Genomic DNA, 13696 nt, shown 5'->3' with positions numbered 1-13696 from the left:
ATACAATACCAAGTACCCTCCTTCTAGGCCCAGGGACTATCATGAAAGAGATGGACACATGAGACTCCAGTTTTGAGGGGTAAAATTAGTTCAGACCCTCCAAATCAAAAATAGGCACACAGACGCCTAAATAGCTGACAAATTGAAGGACTTTGCCTCCTGGGCCACTATGTGGCCTCTTTCCATCCATCCTGACCGTAAAGAATTTCCTGCTTCCCATAGACTTAAAGAAGAGTTACCAAAACGACATTGAGATATCTGGTGACAAAGCCTACTGGTGTAGGTGTTCCTGGTTATGGGGTTTATACAAATAGAGATATGATAAAAAAAATTTATCAGTCACTTAGAACAAATTACTAAAAAGATCACAGAAGGCATTGCGGCACAACAAAAAATCTCTAAATTCCTTAGCTCAAATGGTTTTAACAAAATGCTTCTGTTTTATAAAGCTAACTGCTACAAGTCTGGCTTGATGCATAAAACTTATAGATAAGTTAATTTTATAAGTTTGCTTTTTTGACTTTTAGTTTTTGGCTCTTATGTTGCTTAGAAAATTTAAGGGTTTAAAATTTAAAAATTTTAATAAGTGTCTGCTCACCTCCATTCCCATATGGCCTGGAATGTGAGTTGGCTGTACATCTTTGGCTGTAAGTCTTTTGAACATAGGGGTCCCACCAACAGAATGGATGGACTCAGAGCAGGTGGCCATGCCATCCGGGCAATGATATGGAACAAAAATAAAAGTTTGGCAATCAATCTGCTTCTGAAAAATCTCAGCCAAAAGGGGGAAATAAGAAATAAAAATAAAATCTAAAGCCCCCCCAACCAACTAAATGGACCCCCTTTGGCCAAGGGAACCCCAAAGAAACCTTAAAACCTGAGTTCCCAGCTGTGATGGGATGGGAAGTCAGTCACTCCTCATTCTATTCCCTCCCTTCTGTGGTTTAGAAACAATTGACCAGGATTAATATTCAAATAGATATCATGAAACTGATAGAATGGACTTTTTGTGGCAAATTATAAACAAGACCTGAGGCCATGCCAGGTAAAGTTAAGTCATGCACCTCTCCCTACACTTAAAGAATAAGCAATTTCTAACTGCCACGAGGTTTTTCTTTTTCTCTAGCAGCTAAACAATCACTGGCCTTGAGATAAGCAATATTAAAACAATTTGCAGCTCATTCACCACCAGACACTGACTAACTAACCCCCCGTTCCGCAAGCCATAACTACAGTGGTCTCTTGACCACTGACCATGGACTGGTTCTGGCCAGTTTACAGAGGCTGCACACGTGAGTGCCTTCATGCCTCTGTTTCACCCTTTGATGTATAGTGCCTAATTATAATGCACTTATATGTTAAGTCTCCACCTCAAAGTGAACATGGGATGCATGTAACACATATGTTTGCTTATCATGCATGAGTTACGACCCCCTTCATGTATATCCATAGTGCCTCCTATAACCTGTCGAATGTGTATACTTGGCCAGCCCATTCAGCATAAATTTATTTCTCATCTTTCTTTCCCTCCCATGAATTGCCTGCTTTTGCCTTCTGCTGGAGGCTATGCTTCCCAGCCTGTCAGAATGGCCACCCTGCAGGCTGTAACCCTTTATAAGAAACAAAGTCTCCTCTCCAAATTTAAGACCACCTTGTGATTTTTCAGTTAACATATCAAACTTAAAATCAACACCTTGTGAATTTCTATATACATACTTATTTTCATACAATAAGCATATGTGCAGCTGAAAGATACATTGGAACTTCTAAATCTTCTTTAGTTGGGTTAACATAGACACACTGTTCAGTAGAAACACCAGGTTTCGGCCAGGCGCAGTGGCTCATGCCTGTAATCCCAGCAATTTGGGAGGCCGAGGTGGGTGGATCACTTGAGGTCAGGAGTTCAGACCAGCCTGGCCAACATGGTGAAACCCCACATCCACTAAAAATACAAAAAATTAGCTGGGCATGGTAGCACACACCTGTCATCCCAGCTACTTAGGAGGCTGAGGCACGAGAATCACTTGAACCCAGAAGACGGAGGTTGCAGTGAGCTGAGATCACATCACTGCACTCCAGCCTGAGAGAGCAAGAAAAGAAAAAAAGAAACACCAGGTTTCAATGAAGGCCAATCAAGCCAACCTCAAACACATTCGTTGAAAAAAGTTGTAAGAAAATCTCACATAGGAGAACTCAGATTTTGCTGCATATTAGAATCATTTGGAGAAGCTTTTAAAAATCCCCAAATCCAGGCCACACTCCAGACCAATTAAGTCAGAATCCCTGGGATTACGCTCCAGGTATCAGTGTTTCCTTCACTGCTCCCTGGGTGACTGCAATGTACATCTAAGGCAGAGAACCAGAGCCACCAAGTGTGCCTGTTTGTAAGCGTGTTTTTAGGTGTAAGACGTAAGTCCTTTCGCAGCCTGAGTAATTGAGAGAAATAAGGATAGAGAAGCATAAGAAGACATGTTCACTCATCTCCAGTTTCTACTCATAACAATTTCACGTCCTAGTGAGGGTAATATAAAATGAGTGCTCTGATGACCAAACTTCACAACTGTCCAATAATGCTTCATTAGATTGTTTTTACTCTTCCAGGGTGCCTCCTAAACTCTGGACACTTACCAAAACACTCCAGAAGATTTCCAACTGTGTAATTAGAAGATTAAATGACCGAACCGTTTTCTCAATAACTCTCTCCAGTCTGAGGATTCTCTATTCTATCACTTCCTGCCTAGCAAAAAGCATTTTTAAATCTCTTCGTGAAGGTTATTCTTGGCTTGCTATTCTGAGTTCCTTGGACTCTACATCCCAACAATTTTATGTCTCAACGAAAAAACTCCTGAACTGTGTGTACGAAAGTCATTGCATCTACATTGTGACTTTCCCATAAGTGTCTTTTGTTGCTCAGGGATTTTGTCTGCATTTTACAACCTGGCTCCTACAAATCCTCCACGGCTTTTAAAACCAAAGATCTCTAAAATAGGCCAAACTATTTTTCTCTCTAGACTTTTACAACCTTCCAAGACACCACCGAATAGTTAGATGCCTAAGTCACATCACACCTACAGTGTAAGACATGACGTATAGCCCGACATTCTCTGAGAAAGAAAATAACACACTAGGGTGGGAAGTTAGAAGAAATTTGGAAACTTTGCAGACTTCTTGCTCCAAACAAGATTGATTCAACCAATTTCGCCCAAGTTGCTAGTGTGACTATAGATATTCCCTGCCAGGAGTGTCCTATCCAGCCCAGAGGTGAGCCTTAAATTGAATCAAGTTAGTTATTTTTGTAGCAGTAAATACACAATACAACCTGAAACAGAAAACCTAGGAACATCCATAATATCTCAAAAAATAGTCTAAGGTCAATTATAAGTATATTGACCTCCAACTATAAGAAGAGAAAACGCCTTGTCGTTTCACAAAGGCTAATAGGATGACATTCTGAAATATGTGCCCAGCAATATTGGGTCTAAAGGAATGGTGAGGAGAGGAGGGAAGGGCAGTCAGTGGCAATGGAAGTTCCATGTCACCAGAAGAGCAGAGAAAAGAAGCCCAGTCACTGGTCATTGTGTTTCTGCTCCATCCTTCTCTTTCCCTGCCCCACACCCAGCTTGGCCAGTCTTCCTAGTTTTAAATTGAATAATGACCCATCAGGCAAGCCTGCTCTTGCAGGGAGAGATGAAAAGAGAATCAGGGGCCCTTGACAGAGCCTGGAGTCTCATCAAGCACAGGAGGGGGAAGTGAGGCCTGGGTGATGCAGAGGACACCAGCGGGTTTCTGGAAAAATGCAGATGGGTTTTTATGTCTGATATGGGAACAAGGCTGAAAATTACAAACAGATTTCAGAAAGCCATGTGCCACTTTACAGGGAAGGGCTTCGAACAGAGTTCAAAGAGGAATAGTCTTTCTCTGAGCTGGATATCCTCATTCAGGGTAGGGAGTGGGGGCTGGAGAAGCCATCTAGACATGCCTCCACCTACCCCTGCCCCTCTCCTGGCAGACAGGACCCTGTGCCTTCCTGGGTGTTTCAAGTTTCTGAAATGAGAATTTCTCAAAGAGGAATATCTATTCTTTCCTATAATAAACCACTTGTTTTTCAATGGTAAGTCCCAAAAAATTACCTTTGATTTCACTCATTTATTTGATGCTACAGATTGAGCCCATATGAGCTCTGTTTTTTTCTTTAGCTATACATAGTAACACATTTATCTATGATTCTATTCAATCATATCCTCCACACTTAAAAACAAGGTTTGCAGTTTCTTAATGGAATATGCCAGGACAGAATACCTCCAGCCCCACAGTAGCATGCTCTGCCTGAGAAGGGTAGAGGGGAAAGTTCTAGAGCTGTTTCTGTTCACGGGAATGGATGAGAGAAGTGCTGCCCTCCCCATCCACCTGCATAGAAGACACTATGTGAATCTGCCAGCCTCTACCCCAATTAGCCCCAACTAATTGGATCAACAATGGACAAGCGTTGTCATGGGCTGTTGCCTGGGTTGTGCTCTGCACAAGGAGAGGAGTGGGTAAGTGCAAGAGAAGCCTAGGTTGTGAGCACTGGCTCAGGGCTGCATCTGCCTGGTGAAAGGGTGCCCTTTTCAAGTAACACAAATGCACCCTGTGGGCTACTGGCTACCTGGGTAAATGCTTGACCCAGCTGGGTCACTTAAATTCTCTCTCTTAGGCATGTCAGATTCCTGGGCTTTAAAACTAGGAAGCCTGTCCAAATTGGGTCTGGGGCAGGGAAAGAGAAGGACAGAGCAGACACAAAATGAAGATGTAGAGAACCAGACAGAGCCCCCAGAGAGTGGAGACACAAGCAGCTAGGATGACCCTCAAGCTGTGATTCTGGGTCCCCAAGAGTCCTGACTTGGGTTCTGTGACACACACCACAGCTATCTACCCCAGATTCCTCTCCCCAGCTTGGATTTAAGTGCATTTCTGGTGGTTGCAAAGAAGGATGCTTCCTTGAGGCTTTGTGAAAAGCTACTTTCCAGGCATCTTTGAGATGGACTGCCTGCATCCTGTGCCTGGTCAGTATAACCCCACTGATGGGGCCCCCTGACTTATGGAGGGTTCACCAGTATACTCAGCTGTTTCTTCAAGGAGACTTTACACGGGTTAACCATTTGACAAGATGGCTCTTAACCAGTTGTTTGGCTAGTAGAAAATATTTGTTCAAAACTACCTAGGGTTTGATCATTCCCCAGTTAAATTTTCAAAGGCATTGAATGTGTCAAAATGAAATATGTTGTTCACAAGGTATCAGATATCTGTATAACTTTTGTTTTTGTTTTATATGTATGCAATCTTTGTTACACAAGTAATTCATGACTTCTGTGCATCAATTTAAAAATAGGAACATTAAAAATTCCTCCATAATTCCACCACCTAGAAGCAATCACTGCTAACACATTGCAGTTTCTCATTCCAAGGTATTTTTCACTTGTCTAAGTATCTAGATTTTAACCACCTTTCTGTTACAAGAATTGTCGTCTTGGAGAGCCTGCCTGCCTTGATGTGCCACTTTCATGGATAACAGTTTTTAAGGTGAGGCTAAAAGAGCTTAGGGGGAAAAATAATAACTACAGTAGCCTATTTGAGCCACCATCAGGCACAGATGACAGACTCTATCATTTAGTTCTGGGAGTTGCCAGACTTTTGTCTAAACCAATCCAATTGCCAAATTATCCCCCTTAGAGTATTAAAGTGCTGCCTGCAAAGGAAAACATGGAATTAATAGCTGTCCCTTTCAAGAGCTGTTCCTGCCTGCTTTAAGAAAAATAGCAACAATCACTACCTCAAGACATAAAATAGAAGTCAGCCCCTAGCCTGTAAAACTTGAACCCAACAGACAGGCCTCAGAAAGGTTGTGATATTAACTAGCCTGGGAAGGTGCACAGAAGTAAATGGGGAGATGCTGCCTTCAGAACTCTCTGAAATTCAATATCCAGAGACTCAGATTGAGTTAGTTGGCCTTAAATAACAAGGAAGTTGCAGTCTAAACTCTAGCTTTGTACGTCATGATGCAAAGAGCATTCTGTGGGAATGAACATGCCATGGGGAAAACAGTGAATATCAGAGAGGGCTTTTGCTGTTTAAAAAAAAACAAAAAACAAAACCAAACAAACAGGCCGGGTGCAGTGGCTCACGCCTGTAATCCCAGCACTTTGGGAGGCAGAGGCAGGTGGATCACGAGGTCAGGAGATCAAGACCATCCTGGCTAAAATGGTGAAACCCCGTCTCTACTAAATGTACAAAAAATTAGCCTGGCATGATGGCAGGTGCCTGTAGTCCCAGCTACTTGGGAGGCTGAGGCCGGAGAATGGTGTGAACCCGGGAGACGGAGCTTGTGCCGAGATCGCGCCACTGCACTCCAGCCTGGGCGACAGAGCGAGAGACTCTGTCTCAAAAACACAAACAAACAGACAAACATTGAGGTGGTGGTGGCATGGAATAGAACCAGAAGAAGGAGCAATCTTGTGGGGCAATCCAACGTGGACAATGTCAGTGGAGGGCTCACTTCTTCACTTCCTACCTTTCGAGGTTTTATAACATGGTTATTTATAATGTTTCACCTCAGCCATCTCTCTTCTACATTTTCCCGTCCTTCTTTCACTCCACCCTCATCTCTAGCTGGGTCTCTCCGTTACGAGGCTGGGTCTCAGCAAATAAAAATGTATGTCTGTGGAATCAACCTAAATGCTCATTAATGTCAGACTGGATAAAGAAAATGTGGTACATATACACCATGGGGTACTATGCAGTCATAAAAAAGAATGACATCATGCCCTTTGCAGGGACATGGATAGAGCTGGAGGCCACTATCCTAAGCAAACTAACACAGGAACAGAAAACCAAATACCATGTGTGGTCACTTATCAGTGAGAGCTAAACAATGAGAACACATGGATACTAGGAGGGGAACAACAGATACTGGGGCCTACCTGAGGATAGAGCGTGGGAGGAGGGAGACGCTCAGAAAAAACACCTATCGGATACTATGCATATTACAAAATTATCTTTACACCAAACCCCCATGACATGCAGTTTATCTATATAACAAACCTGCACATGTACCCCTGAACCTAAAAGTTAAAAAAGACGTTTGCCTGGGTGGGGACTCCTTCTGTCCCCAGTCCTGCTTTTGCTGTATGGAAACCCACTGGCCCCCGCTGGTCCCACCCATACCATATCTTCATCCTCCCTCCTAAAGGGTCCCCTTGGGTCAGGGATGGTGTTGTGTGGTGAAGCGGGTGCATGTATCATAAGATGTGGCTGGAAGCAGGTGTGCAATTCTGGTTCACACACCCTCTCCCCAACTCTAATTTACCATTTCCCTCAAAGGATAGCACAGCACCAATGTCCCATGGCCCTGGATGCCTTCGTCTAGGGATATCTTTTATCTCTTCCACTGAGGATGTCTGCGATGGGAACAGTAAGGTTTTGGAGCTATAGACTTTATTCCCAGTTCAAACTCAAATGATACAAAGGCCAAAAATGTGCCACCAGCTGCACAATGTGAACTCCTGAGGCTGCAAGCCACCCCAGCACCTCCTGGCTCTCATCCCTACCAAAGCATTTCTGGACTTAAATGCTAGATACCTTCGGTTTTAAAAGACTTGCATGTGTGTGATTCAGGCCATTTATTGGGCATGTAGTTTCTCAAAATCTACTCCCAGTTCCCTGAACAAGCTATGCCTTTGGATAACCTGGCATCTCTCATCTCCCCATCCTTGCCCCAGATCAGCTACACCTCAGCCTTCACTTTTCAAAGCCTTGCAAGCCATGTGTGTTACACAGAGCTGGTACTCAAAAACAGCATGATGAACTTGTCACTGCTTTTAACTTTCTCTTCCCGCTCGTGTGTGTGTTTTTAGTGATGTTTTCAACTAGTAGAGCTTCAAAAAATGTACAAACTGAATTAAATGTAGGTGAAAAGCCCCAAAACCGAATGTTTTACTTTTAAAATGAAAGAAAAGCAGTCACACAATCTTGGCTGATACACAATATTACAAGAGAGAAAACAAAATGCCCCTCTGTTGGGAAGATGTTCTGCTGTTTCTAGGCAGGATTCATTGAGGTCCATTTCTTCTAGTCAATGATTTCCATCAGAGTGTTTTTAGTTTTCCTTTTTTTTTTGGTAGGAAACTTGGTAAAGAATGAATACTCAAAGAAGCCAAGAAAGTGTTATTGATGAGTGGAATAAGAATCTCCCGGCATGGGGCCAAGGCATGTGTATTTTGAAAAAGGTCTCAAAACACACACCAGTTTGAGAGCCGCCATTACAGTCTGTCAATACCAGGCCATCTGGGCTGCAATGCCCTTGGCCCCAGGGGCAAGTGTGGGTCTTGGGAAGCTTATTCATTCCTCTCCCATTTTTTTCCAGTTCTTGCTTCAATACCACACTCCTCCTGAGGCAGGAAGATTTCATTCAAGTTAGTGCAGTAGAAGAAGCCTAGATTTTGGAGTCTGGTTTGAATCCCAACTCTGCCACCCACCAGCTGTGTGACATTTAAAACTTAACCTGTCTGAATCTGGATCTGTTAGGATTCCTTGACAGTAAGCAACAGAATTCAGCTCTGAGAAAATGAAGTTAAAAAGAGAAATTATTGAAGCCATAAGGTGGCTCACAGAATCAGAGCAATGCTGAAGGAGCAAGGCAGGCAGCTCTGGGATCCAAGATGCGGGAGCTAAGTGGGGGTATTGCATTATTTGGCCCCGTTCTTCATCTCTCCCCACATCTGTGCCCTTTGCAGGTCACTTTGCAGCACCCACCCATCGTGAGTGGGGTGAATTGCCCCAACCCATGACTGTAGACTCAGGATGTAAACCCTAACCCCACTCCCCGCCCCACAACAATAAACATCATGACTCAAATCTTTGACTCAAGATCTGCTTTTAGGGGAATCCAACCCAAGACACCTCAGGGCACAAGCCAAAGTCACGTTTTTCAAAATATTCAAGTTAATTAACTCCAAGCTCTATGTTGCTCATAGTGAAAATGGCCTTCTCTCTCTCCTGACTCCTCCCATAATGAGCCCAAGCATACCCAAAGCCCGTTTTGTTTGCGTTGGAACTTATGTAGTAAAGTCCAAGTAACTGGGTCACCTCTCAGGGTGCATTGTGGAAAGCGGGCAAAGAATTTGACTCTTTACTTTCCAAATGTCTAAACTATGTGAATTTTTTCCACCTGAGTGCTCCCAAATCCCTCTGCCCCTGACCTCAGGTGAAGGAGGGGGTTTTCATCCTTTCCTAAGCTCAAGGCAAGACAGCATGTGAACACCTGGATAGAGGGTCTTCAGCTGGAAGAGGACAAGCCAGAGAAGATGAGGCTTAACATAAATTGATACCCAAGTGCCTCCTTATAAAACTAAACCCTTTCTGGCCAGGCGCAGTGGCTCACGCCTGTAATCCCAACACTTTGGGAGGCTGAGGCAGGCGAATCACAAGGTCAGGAGATCGAGACCATCCTGGCTAACACGGTGAAACCCCGTCTCTACTAAAAATACAAAAAATTAGCCGGGCGTGGTGGTGGGCACCTGTAGTCCCAGCTACTCGGGAGGCTGAGGCAAGAGAATGGGGTGAACCTGGAGGTGGAGCTTGCAGTGAGCCGAGATCACACCACTGCACTCCAGCCTGGGCGACAGAGCAAGACTCCATCTCAAACAAACAAACAAACAAACAAAGTAAACCCTTTCTATAATCTACCAAACATGGATCTGAACGTGGAAGCCTCAGTCCTTCTTATTAGTTAAAGCACTGTCCTGTCCTTCATCTGCCCTGCCAGTGAACAAGGTCATTTCCACGAAGGGATTTCATTAACTAAACTCGCCATCACAGAATCCAGTTTTGAGTGCATCAAGAAGCTGCTTCTTGCAAGAACTTTGCTCTCTCATCCCACCTTCCTCCTACCACCACCTCTCTCTGAGGGCTCAGAAAACTTCTTGAAACAGTTTTAACAGCAATTACAAATTTCTGACCAAAAGCTCTCTAGCTTTCATGTAAGCTTACCTTTTTCTTGAGTCTTTCTCCATAGACGGGGAGCATGGCTGGCGGGCACTAACCCTGATATCTTGTCTCAGTCTTGACTATCACCTTCCTCCCCTAGAGGCAGACGGAAGCCAAAGAGGGAAAAATACCTGGGCCAGGTGAGTCAGCAGGTGTATCCTACAGAGTCACTTTGCAGAACCCCCATGAAAGCCAGCTGGATGGAAGGAAATGTAGTGCCAGAGCCGATGCACCTTGAGCCATTAATTAAGCTTTGCCTTTTCCACCTAGGATTCATAGAGTTTAATTACATTTACTTTCAAAGTTAAAAAGTTTACCTAACAATATATCTGCAGTCAATAACAAGGGCACATTCTTGATTTGCTGATTAATTACTCCTGGAGAGACACACAGAAACGCACAAAAATCACTTGAGGTCATTTTCTTGAGAATAGTGTTGTTTTCAATTTCTTGTTATCCTAAACAATACTACTATCAATATCCTTGTAGAGAAATCTTTACCTGCTTCATTTGTTATCTCCATAGAATAAAGTCATAAAAATAGAATTTCTGGATTAAAGATTAAGGGAGGTACATTTTTAAGACTTTTTTTTTTTTGAGACAGGATCTTACTCTGTTGCCCAGGCTGGAGTGCAGTGACACGATCATAGCTCATTGCAGCCTCAAACTTCTGGGCTCAAGTGATTCCACCTCAGCCTCCCAAGTAGTGGAGACCACAGGCATTTACCACAATGCCCAGCTAATTAAAAAAAAATTTTTTGTGGAAACGGGGTCTCACTATGTTGCCCAGGCTGGTCTCAAACTCCTGGCCCCAAACCATCCTTCCACCTTGGCCTCCTAAAATGCTGGAATTGCAAGCATGAGCCACTCTGCCCAGCCTCAAGGCTTTTTAATATGTATTGGCAAATCAAGCTCCAGAGAATCTGTATTCATTTCTTTACAATTAAAAAAGTTTACATATAAAACCTTTATAAACCTGAAGACCCATGTGGCTTTGTCTTAAAAAGGAGTCACTTTCAAGAAACATAATCCAAATGTCAAAAGTAATTTAGGGGCCAGGTGCTATGATTCATGCCTGTAATCTCAGCATTTTGGGAGGCCAAGGCAGGAAGATCGCTTGAGCCCAGGAATTCAAGACCAGCCTGGGCAACATGGCAAGACTTCATTTCTTGTTTTTGTTTTTGTTTTGTTTTGTTTCTAAAAATTAAAAAAACATAGCTGGGCGTGATGGTGGGCACCTGTATTTCCAACTATTAGGGAAGCCAAAGCTGAAAGACTGCTTGAGTCTGGAAAGTCCAGGCTGCAGTGAGCCATAATCACACTAGCGCACTCCAGCCTAGGTGACAGAGAGAGGCCCTGTCCCAAAAAAGTAAAAATAAAAATAAAAATAAAATTGGGATCAAGTGCAGTGACTCGAGACTGTAGTCTCAGCTACTCAGGAGCCTGAAGTGGGAGGATCGCTTGAGCCTGAGAGTTTGAGGCTGCAGTGAGCTATGATTATTCTATTGCACTCCGGCTTGGGTGACAGATTGAAGACCCTGTCTCTAAAAAATAAATAAGTAAATAAATAAATAATAAAAATAATTTAAAAGAAATTATCTGAAAATCAAATTTACCTGACAAACCCTGAGTTCTCTGTCCCCTTTATACACACACTGACACATATTCTGAGTAGTGCAGTGGGAGAGGGGATCCTAAATGTGGTTCCATCTGGCAATCTCAGGCTGACCCAACAATTCAACCCTCGCTTTTAGGGAGTATCTTTGAGAGATGTTATTCTGAGACGGTGTTAACCCACTCCAATTTCCTGGATTTATACTAGCGGAGTGGCTGCCATGGAATGGGATTCGTGGGGGGAATAATAAAAAACATTCAGATTTAATGTTGTCGAAATATTATACCTGTTAAATTTTTATTATTTGTGTCTCTTGAGTGGATTCAAACATATAATCTTCTGGCCCTGTATCAAAGTATCCTTACCTCATCCACTTTCCTCACATCCAGTTGTTTGTAGATAGCGCCTCCCCTGAGGCTCTGCAGCAACTCCAGCCTGCATGGATTTTCTTTCCTCCCCTTTGCCTCTTCCCCTCCCTCAGCACTTTATCATGTAGTTCAGCTAAGCCTCTCTCACCCACAAAGACTTCAGAGAGAAGATCCTTTCAGAGACAAGGAGAAGAGACTTTGGGCTTGCAATTAGAGAAATCTCTTTGACTAGAAGGGGAAATCCGTTAATAATTTTCACCTAAGTCATCTCCATTTCCCCAGTTCTTGCCAGCTTTGTGAGCTCACGTGGGGATGTAAGTTGCCTCCGAGTACATAATGCAAAGTCTCCAGCCCCTCTCAAAATCCCACTCAGCCCACCCAGTTTCTCTGGGTTCACACCCAGTTCAGTCTATGAACTCCAGCGGAAGTATGGCTCCTGCCCGCCTCATTAAAGGGAATGTCCCTCTGCTGCCCTCCTGTAGCAGATGTGAGAGTGACGACCTGCCCAGAATCTCCTCTGCTCACCTGCAGATGCAGTTCCAGGCACCATGACACCTCCCACCCAAGGCCTGAAGCTCTCTTCTTTTCAGCCTTGGGCTTTCTGCACCACACCGGGACACAACTCAAAAGTGAGGGAAATTCTGGCCCTCAGGGAATCTGTCCATCAGTGGGAGGTAGGAATCGATGGCTGAATGTCCAGCCTCCCTGTGCTGCGGTAAACAACCATGAGGCATGTTCTACACAGTCTGCAGGTCAACTGGAGTGAGCCACAGTGGCACCCTGCTTGTTAGCACATCGTGTATGGGCCCTTCTCCCTTCCCTGCCTCACTTCCTCTCCAGCTGTGTGTGCTTCCCGGGATCCGCTCCCAATAAACTACCTGCACCTGAGTGTCTGGGAGTCTCCTTGGGGGAAACCCAAACTAAGACAACTCCCCATGGCACTCTGTTGCACTGTTTTCTAAGCACCCACTGTCTCCCTGGGGACCACATGTCCATCCCCAGAAAAAGCTCCTACTCTGCTGAGGGTGGTCAGGACTTGGAGTTACTACAACGACATCTGTGGGTTGCCAAATCTGTGTGGAAGCAACCATGCCTTAACTCATCTCAGAGGATTCCATGAAAGCACCCGCGGGCAGATGGTCCCAGGGGTCTGTTTGCCCCCATTGAGTAGGGCAGACATGGTCCATGAGTGAAGAAGCCTCTAGCTGAAGTTGGTAAGTATGCATTATCCCAAAGAATGTGTCCAGGGCATACAACTGGCCACCCCATCATCTCCCCTGCTCAAGCAACAGAGCTTCTTTTGCCTCCGTATCTGGAGGTTGCCCTGAGCATGTAGAACACCTGCCCAATCGCAGCCCCTCCCCAGGAGAAAAGCAAACAGCTGGCTCTCTTGCCTTTGATCATGTGGGAGAGATGCTAAGAGGTGGGGAGAGTGGGGTCAGTTCCACTTAAGGTGGGAAAGGCAGAATCACAGAATGTCACAACCTGAAGGAGTTTGAAGTTCATTTACCCAAAAGTGTTTAATTGGCAGCCCTGTGGACTGTGTTCAGTCTGAGACAGGTCCTCTTTGGCCAAAACAAGATTTTTGCTTTAACAAACCCAAAGAGTATTTTTAAAGTTCTCAAATTCCAGATTCTCTTGAAAACAATGGGAAGCTCTGACAAAGTGGAGTCCATGTTCCCACCTGCCAATA

The sequence above is a fragment of the Hylobates moloch genome, unplaced genomic scaffold (genome assembly GCF_009828535.3).
Source record: "Hylobates moloch isolate HMO894 unplaced genomic scaffold, HMol_V3 SCAFFOLD_21, whole genome shotgun sequence".
In the NCBI taxonomy this organism is placed as follows: domain Eukaryota; kingdom Metazoa; phylum Chordata; class Mammalia; order Primates; family Hylobatidae; genus Hylobates; species Hylobates moloch.
Note: the sequence above shows the minus strand (reverse complement) of the source record.